This window comes from Physeter macrocephalus, chromosome 16, assembly GCF_002837175.3.
Source record: "Physeter macrocephalus isolate SW-GA chromosome 16, ASM283717v5, whole genome shotgun sequence".
NCBI classification, from domain to species: domain Eukaryota; kingdom Metazoa; phylum Chordata; class Mammalia; order Artiodactyla; family Physeteridae; genus Physeter; species Physeter macrocephalus.
In genome coordinates, this window is record NC_041229.1 from 69,371,971 (window position 1) to 69,380,375 (window position 8,405).

Below are 8,405 nucleotides of genomic sequence, written 5' to 3' on the forward strand. Positions count from 1 at the left end.
CATCTATTGAGATGATCATATGGTTTTTATTCTTCAATTTGTTAATATGGTGTATCACATTGATTGATTTGCGTATATTGAAGAATCCTTACATTACTGGGATAAACCCTACTTGATCGTGGTGTATGATCCTTTTAATGTGCTCTTGGATTCTGTTTGCTTGTACTTTGTTGAGGATTTTTGCATCTATGTTCATCAGTGATACTGGTCTGTAGTTTTCTTTTTTGGTGACATCTTTGTCTGGTTTTGGTATCAGAGTGATGGTGGCCTCATAGAATGAGTTTCGGAGTGTTCCTCCCTCTGCTATATTTTGGAAGAGTTTGAGAAGGATAGGTATTAGCTCTTTTCTAAATGTTTGCTAGAATTCACCTGTGAAGCCATCTGGTCCTGGGCTTTTGTTTGTTGGAAAGTTTTTTTTTTTAATCATATAACATCATTTATAAATGGAATCTTAAAAAATGATACACATGAACTTATTTACAAAACAGAAATAGACTCCTAGACATAGATAACAAACTTACGGTTACCAGAGGGGATAGCTTGACGATTTTTAATCACAGTTTCAATTTCAGTGCTTGTGATTGGTCTGTTCATATTTTCTATTTCTTCCTGGTTCAGTCTTGGAAAGTTGTACTTTTCTAAGAATTTGTCCATTTCTTCCAGGTTGTCCATTTTATTGTCATGAAGACACGTGGTCCTGAACTTCTGTTTTTTGGGAGTTTTTTTTTTATTACTGATTCAATTTCAATACTAGTAATCAGTCTGTTCAGGTTACCTATTTCTTGCTGATTCAATCTTGGAAGACTGTATGTTTCAGTTTCTTCTAGGTTGTCCAATATGTTGGCATATAACTGTAGTATTCTGTTATGGTTGTTTGCATTTCTGTGATACCAGTTTTAACTTTTCCTCTTTCATTTCTAATTTTATTGATTTGAGTCCTCTCCCTCTTTTTCTTGATGAGTCTGGCTAATGGTTTATCAATTTTGTGTATTTTCTCAAAGAGCCAGCTTTTAGTTTTATTGTTCTTTGATATTGTTTCCTTCATTTTTTTTCATTTATTTCTGATCTGATCTTTATGGTTTCTTTCCTTCTACTAACTTTGGGGGTTTTTTTTTTGTTATTGTTGTTGTTCTTTCTCTAATTGCTTTAGGTGTAAGGTTAGCCTGCTATTTGACATTTTTCTTGTTTCTTGAGGTAGGATTGTATTGCTATAAATTTCCCTCTTAGAACTGCTTTTGCTGCATCTCAGAGGTTTTGGGTCATCGTGTTTTAATTGTCATTTGTTTCTAGGTATTTTTTGATTTCCTCTTTGATCTCTTCAGTGATCTCTTGGTTATTTAGTAGCGTATTGTTTAACGTTCATGTGTTTGTATTTTTTACAGTTTTTTTTCTCTTATTGATATCTAGTCTCATAGTGTTGTGGTCAGGAAAGATACTTGATAAGATTTCAATTTTCTTAAATTTACCAAGGCTTGATTTGTGACCCAAGATATGATCTATCCTGGAGAATTTTCCATGTGCACTTGAGAAGAAAGTGTATTCTGGGTTTTTTTAATGGAATGTTCTATAAATATCAATTAAGTCCATCTGGTTTAATGTGTCATTTAAAGCTAGTGTTTCCTCATTGATTTTCCTTTTGGATGATCTGTCCATTGGTGAAAATGGGTCTTAAAGTCCTCTACTATTATAGTGTTATTGTTGAGTTCCCCTTTTATGGCTGTTAGCATTTGTCTTACATATTGAGGTGCTCCTATGTTGGGTGCATAAATATTTACAATTTTATATATTCTTCTTGGATTGATCCCTTGATCATTATCCATTTGCATGGAATATCTTTTTCCATCCCCTCACTTTCAGTCTGTATGTGTCCCTAGGTCTGAAGTGGGTCTCTTGTAGACAGCATATATATGGGTCTTGTTTTTGTATCCATTCATCAGTCTATGTCTTTTGGTTGGAGCATTTAATCCATTTACATTTTAGGTAGTTATCGATATGTATGATCCTATTACCATTTTCTTAATTGTTTTGTGTTTGTTTTTTGTAGGTCTTTTCCTTCTCTTGTGTTTTGTCCTTAAAGTTCCTTCAGCATTTGTTGTAAAGCTGGTTTGGTGGTGCTGAATTTTCTTAACTTTTCCTTTTCTGTAAAGGTTTTAATTTCTTCTCTGAATCTGAATGAGATCCTTGCTGGGTAGAGTAATCTTGGTTATGGGTTTTTCCCTGTCATCACTTCAAATATGTCCTGCCATTCCCTTCTGGCTTGCAGAGTTTCTGCTGAAAGATCAGCTGTTAACTTTATGGGGATTCCCTTGTATGTTATTTGTTGCTTTTCCCTTGCTGCTTTTTGTGTGTGTGTGTGTGTGGTACACGGGCCTCTCACTGTTGTGGCCTCTCCCGTTGTGGAGCACAGGCTCCAGATGCACAGGCTCAGCGGCCATGGTTCATGGGCCCAGCCGCTCTGTGGCATGTGGGATCTTCCCAGACCGGGGCACGAACCCGTGTCCCCTGCATTGGCAGGCAGATTCTCAACTACTGCGCCACCAGGGAAGGCCCCTCCCTTGCTGCTTTTAGTATTTTTTCTTTGAATTTAATTTGTGATAGTTTGATTAACATGTGTCTTGTGTTTCTCCTTGGATTTATCCTGTATGGGACTCTCTGCACTTCCTGGACTTGATTTATTATTTCCTTTCCCATGTTAGGGAAGTTTTCGACTATAATCTCTTCAAATATTTTCTGAAACCCTTTCTTTTTCTCTTCTTCTGGGATCCCTATAATTCAAATGTTGGTGATTTTAATGTTGTCCCAAAGGTCTCTGAGACTGTCCTCAATTCTTTTCATTCTTTTTTCTTTATTCTGCTCTGCAACAGTTATTTCCACTATTCTATCTTCCAGGACACTTATTGGTTCTTCTGCCTCCGTTATTCTGCTATTGATTCCTTCTAGAGTGTTTTAAATTTCATTTATTGCTCATCATTGTTTGTTTGCTCTTTAGTTCTTCTAACTCCTTGTTAAACGTTTCTTGAATTTTCTTCATTCTGTTTCCCCGATTTTGGATCATCTTCACTATCATTACTCTGGATTCCTTTTCAAGTAGACTGCCTATTTCCTCTTCATTTGTTTGGTCTGATGGGTTTTTACCTTACTACTTCATCTGCTGCGTATTTCTCTGTCTTCTCATTTTGTTTAACTTACTGTGTTTGAGGTCTCCTTTTCTCAGGTTATTAGGTTATCAGGCTGCAGGTTATTAATTCCTCTTATTTCTGGTGTCTGCCCCCAGTGGTTGAGGTTGGTTCAGTGGCTTGTTCAGGCTTCCTGGTTGGGGGGACTGGTACCTGTGTTCTGGTGAGCGTGGCTGTATCTTGTCCCTCTGGTGTGTGGGGCCGCATCAGTTGGTGTGTTTTGGGGTGTCTGTGAGCTTAGTATGCCTTTAAGCAGTCTCTCTGCTAATGGGTGGGGTTGTGTTCCTGTCTTGCTAATTTTTTGGTATGGAGTGTCTAACACTGGAGCTTGCTGGCCGTTGGGTGGAGCTGGGTCTTAGTATTGAGATGGAGATCTCTGGGTAGAGCTGTAGACGATTAATATTATGTGGGGCCGAGAGGTCTCTGGTAGTGCAATGTCCTGGACTCAGCTTTCCCACCTCTGAGGCTCAGGCCCAACACTCAGACAGAGCACCAAGACCCTGCCAGCCACACGGCATGGAAGAGAAAGAAGAAAAAACAAACAAACAAAAACTGAACAGACAGAACCCAGAAACAAATGGTAAAAGGAAAACTAAACAGACAAAATCACACAAAGAACCATAAACACACACACTCATAAAAAAAACCAAAAAAACAAAAACGAACAGACAGAACCCCAAGATAAATGGGAAAAACAAAACTGAACAGACAAAATCACACAAAGAAACATGCACACACACACTCACAAAAAGAGAAGAAAAAAAAAAGGAAGAGAGCAACCAAACCAGTAAATAAACCCACCAATGAAAACAAGCACTAAAAACTAAACTAAGATAAACATAAAATCGAAAAGAAATCAAATGCAGAAAGCAAACCCCAAGTCTACATTTGCTCCCAAAGTCCACTGCCTCAGTTTTGGGAATATTCGTTGTCTATTCAGTTATTCCACAGATGCAGGGTTTATCAAGCTGATTGTGGATGTTTAATCTACTGCTCCTGAGGCTGCAAGGAGAAATTTCCCTTTCTCTTCTTTGTTTGCACAGCTCCTGGGGTTCAGCTTTGGTTTTGGCCCTCCCTCTGTGTGTAGGCTGCCCTCGGGTGTCTGTTCCCTGCCCAGGCAGGAGGGGTTAAAGCAGCAGCTGATTAGGGCTCTCTTGCTTACTCAGGCTGGGGAGAGGGAGGGGTACAGTAGTCATAATTGAAATGCGGGGCGAGCCTGCAGTGACAGAGCCTGGCGTGACATTGCAACAGCCTCAGGCGCGCCATGTGTTCTCCCGGGGAAGTTGGCCCTGGTTCATGGAACCCTGGCAGTGGCGTGCTGTACAGGCTCATAAGGGGGTGTGAGTAGTGACCTGTGCTTGCACACAGGATTCTTGGTGGCAGCAGAGGCAGTGGTAGCAGTCTCTTGCCCATCTCTCGGGTCCTAGATGATAGTTGCGACTTGCACCCAGTCTTTATTGTTAGCTCCTTGCTTAGGTGGTGCTCTGCCATCTGTGGGCACACAGAACAGGAAGCCCCTCTCCTCGTGCACCCCAAAACAATGGTCTCTTGCTTTTAAGGCAGTTCCAGACATTTCCCCAGACTCCCTCCCAGTTAGCTGTGGTGCACTAGCCCCCTTCAGGCTGTCTTCATGCAGCCAACCCCAGTCCTCTCCCCGGGGTCTGACCTCCAAAGCCTGAGCCTCAGCTCCCAGCCCCCGCCCGCCCCGGCAGGTGAGCAGACAAGCCTCTCGGGCTGGTGAGTGCTGGTCAGCACCGATCCTCTGTGCAGGAATCTCTCTGCTCTGCCCTCTGCACCCCTGTTGCTGCGCTCTCCTCTGTGGCTTTGAAGCTTTCCACCCCCCTGTCTCTGCCAGTGAAGGGCCTTCCTAGTATGTAGAAACTTTTCCTCCTTCACAGCTCCTTCCCAGAGGCACAGGCCCCATCCTTATTCTTTTGTGTCTGTTTTTTCTTTTTTCTTTTGCACTACTCAGGTACGTGGTGCGTTTCTTGCCTTTTTGGAAGTCTGAGGTCTTCTGCCAGCGTTCAGTAGGTGTTCTGTAGGAGTTGTTCCACATGTAGATGTATTTTTGATGTATTTGTGGGGAGGAAGGTGATCTCCATGTCTTACTCCTCCATCTTGAAGGTCTCCAATCGTATAATTATATATTTTACATATTGAATCTTTTACAAAATGCCTTTTCTCTCCATATTCATGTATTGATAATATATTCCCTCTCAAGCAACACTTTGAGAACTGGCATTTCTTGATCAGGCCTCTGGCAAAATGAACGTGATTAGCACCTTGAGAGACAAATTATCTCTAATAAATCAAACATAAGACAAATAAATGTAACACTTTGTAGTTTGGTCTCCAAAAGCTACCCGAGCCTATGTAGAAAGGTTGAGAGTGACTTGGCTCCATAGATACATTTGTGAAAAATGTTTAGTAGTTTTAATTACTCTTGATTTTAAGATATGCTGGCAATGTGACTGTGTAGTAGATCAGCTAGGGTGACTGTCTGAATGTCCCCTCTATTCTCTGAGAGCAGCAATAATACATAGGGTTAGACATAGGTTGGTCGTGTTGAAATGAATTACCCACAATCAATTGGCCCTGGTGGCACCTGACAAAGACTGACCAGCCAAAGTCTGTTTCCAGGATTTGTCACCTGGTACTATGAGAAGAGACAGTGGTTTCTTTTATTGAATTATGAGATGTAGCACCTGACAGTCCCTGTATTTCCTGGCACAAGAGTTTTGGAAGGATTCAGTCCTATAAGGAGCTAGACTTTGTTTTAGTTGTCCCTTGGGACTTTTTGACCTCTCAGTTTGGTTAAATAAGATATTTAATCCCAGTTATTGTCCTCTATACTAACTTCCTTCAAAATTCCTTATCTTTGCAATAAATTTCTTTTTACTCAAGCTCACTTCACTTGGCTTTCCATCACTTGCAACCAAAGTTGAGACTAAATGCTGTTTTCAAAGGAACTAATGCAATCTTAGTCTACAATATTTAGGACTATAAGTATTTAGGACAAGATAAATGATAGTCACATTTCATTCTGAACTGTAGCATTATATTGATTCTGGAGGGTGAAGAGATTCCAAGTCACATAATATAAAAGAAGGTTGAAGGAACTGGAAATTTAATTTAGAGAAGAGGAGGCTCCACTGGGACAGTGATAGCCTGATATATGCTGTAAGGTTTGTTTTATACTATTTCAAAGGCCCTTAAAAATTATCCGAAGTTTAACATGCTTTCAGTGCCTAAATATCTCTAGGATACCTGCCTAGTAGATATCTGGCATATTCTTGACACAGCCAGGAATTCAACAGTTATTCAACAGATAGTCATTGTGTACCTACTATGTGCCGACCACTATACTAGGAACCAGTGTTTTAGCAATGAAGAGAGATGTCTCTGCCCTCAGAGCAACTAGAGTCCCATTGAGAATTTAACTACCACTTGAAACATTCCATCCTCAGAAAATTCTTTCTGGGCCCACTGGAAAGAAATTGTGGAAATACATGATTTATTTGAGTTGTTTGAAAATGGCCAGATCTGAGTGAGAATAGATATTTAGATACATTTAGATAACTTTCCAGTCCTGATATTATATGAGAATAAGGACACCCTTGATACCACTGGTTTCCACTCTTTGGGCTGCAGACCACAAGGGATCCAAGGAATTATTTCAGAGGGTTCAGGAATCCATATGTGCTTCATTAATTGTTTAAGATGAAATCAGTAATATTGCCACTGCTATCATGTAAGTATCCATTGAAATGTTCATTCATTTATGCATTCATCCATTCAGTATATATTGATGACCTATCAGGTCCCAGGGACTGTTTTAAAAGCTGGGGGGAAAAAACAGAGCAAAAAATATTTGGAAAGATAGGGAATCACTGCTTAGAGCTATTTACAATATTCAGCTTTATTTACTGTGTGCTTTCATCAGAAGAACAGACGGCAAATCCAAGATTCTGTTGGCTTTTTTTTGCAAGGCAGGTGTGGTATCTGGGCTTTACATACTATTGATATATACTAGTTATTAGGATATAAATGATACTCTGCAAGCTGTGTGATCCAGGACAATTTGAAAATTTTAAGAATTTTATCATGACCTTTGGTTGTGAATAAAATTTAATTTGACTGAAAGTCACATTATCTTGCTCACACAAAAAAGAATTTCTTCTTTTTTATGGCAATTAAAGTGAAACTGATGAGTTCAAAAATAATGAGATGTCTGTTTCCATGGTAGTAGTACAAGAACAGCCCACAAAGAGGAAGATTTCAAAAGCTCCTATAACCTGTCCTCAGAAATCTGTGATTGCTTAATAATCTCAGGAGACCCTGGAATCCTAGGACATATAGAATCAGCAGTGGGAAAAGATCAAGCTCCATTCTTTTGTCACTTCCTTTACACAGTGCTAATAGTGAGGGCAAGACCCACAGTGACCCATTAGCCAAGTTGTGTCCTAAAAAGAGGTAGTTAAAACTAGTGAATGGTGCTGGCTATCTTGGTGCTATATAGTGGTCATAAGATTATTGAGGTAACACTGGTTTAAAACATTATACATGGTTATGTGTACAACATTAAATTTCTACTTCTGTATACATTACAGTGTGCTTACCACCAAAAATTTCATTTCCATCCATCACCATACCAGTTGATCCTCTTTACCCACTTTGCCCACCCCCCACCCCCTTCCCCTCTGGTAACCACTACTCTGTTCTCTGTATCTACATGTTTGTTTTGTTCATTTATTTCGGTTTTTGTTTGTTTTTTATATCCCACATATGAGTTAAATCATATGGAGTTTGTCTTTCTCCATTTGACCTATTTCATTTAGCATAATACCCTCAAGGTCCATCCATGCTGGCACAAATGGCAAGATTTCATCTTTTTTATGGCTGAGTAGTATTCCATTGTGTATATATATATATATATATATATATATATATATATATATATATAAACCACATCTTCTTTATCCATTCATCTGTTGATGGGCACTTTGTTTTCATATCTTGGCTATTGTAAATAATGCCATGATGAACATGGGGGCACATGTATCTTTTTGAATTAGTGTTTTTGTATTCTTTGGATAAATATCCAGAAGTGGGATAGCTGAATCATATGGTAGTTCTAGTCTTAATTTTTTGAGGAATCTCCATACTGTTTTCTATAGTGGCTGCACCAATTTACATGCCGATCAACAGTGTATGAGGACTATCTTTTCT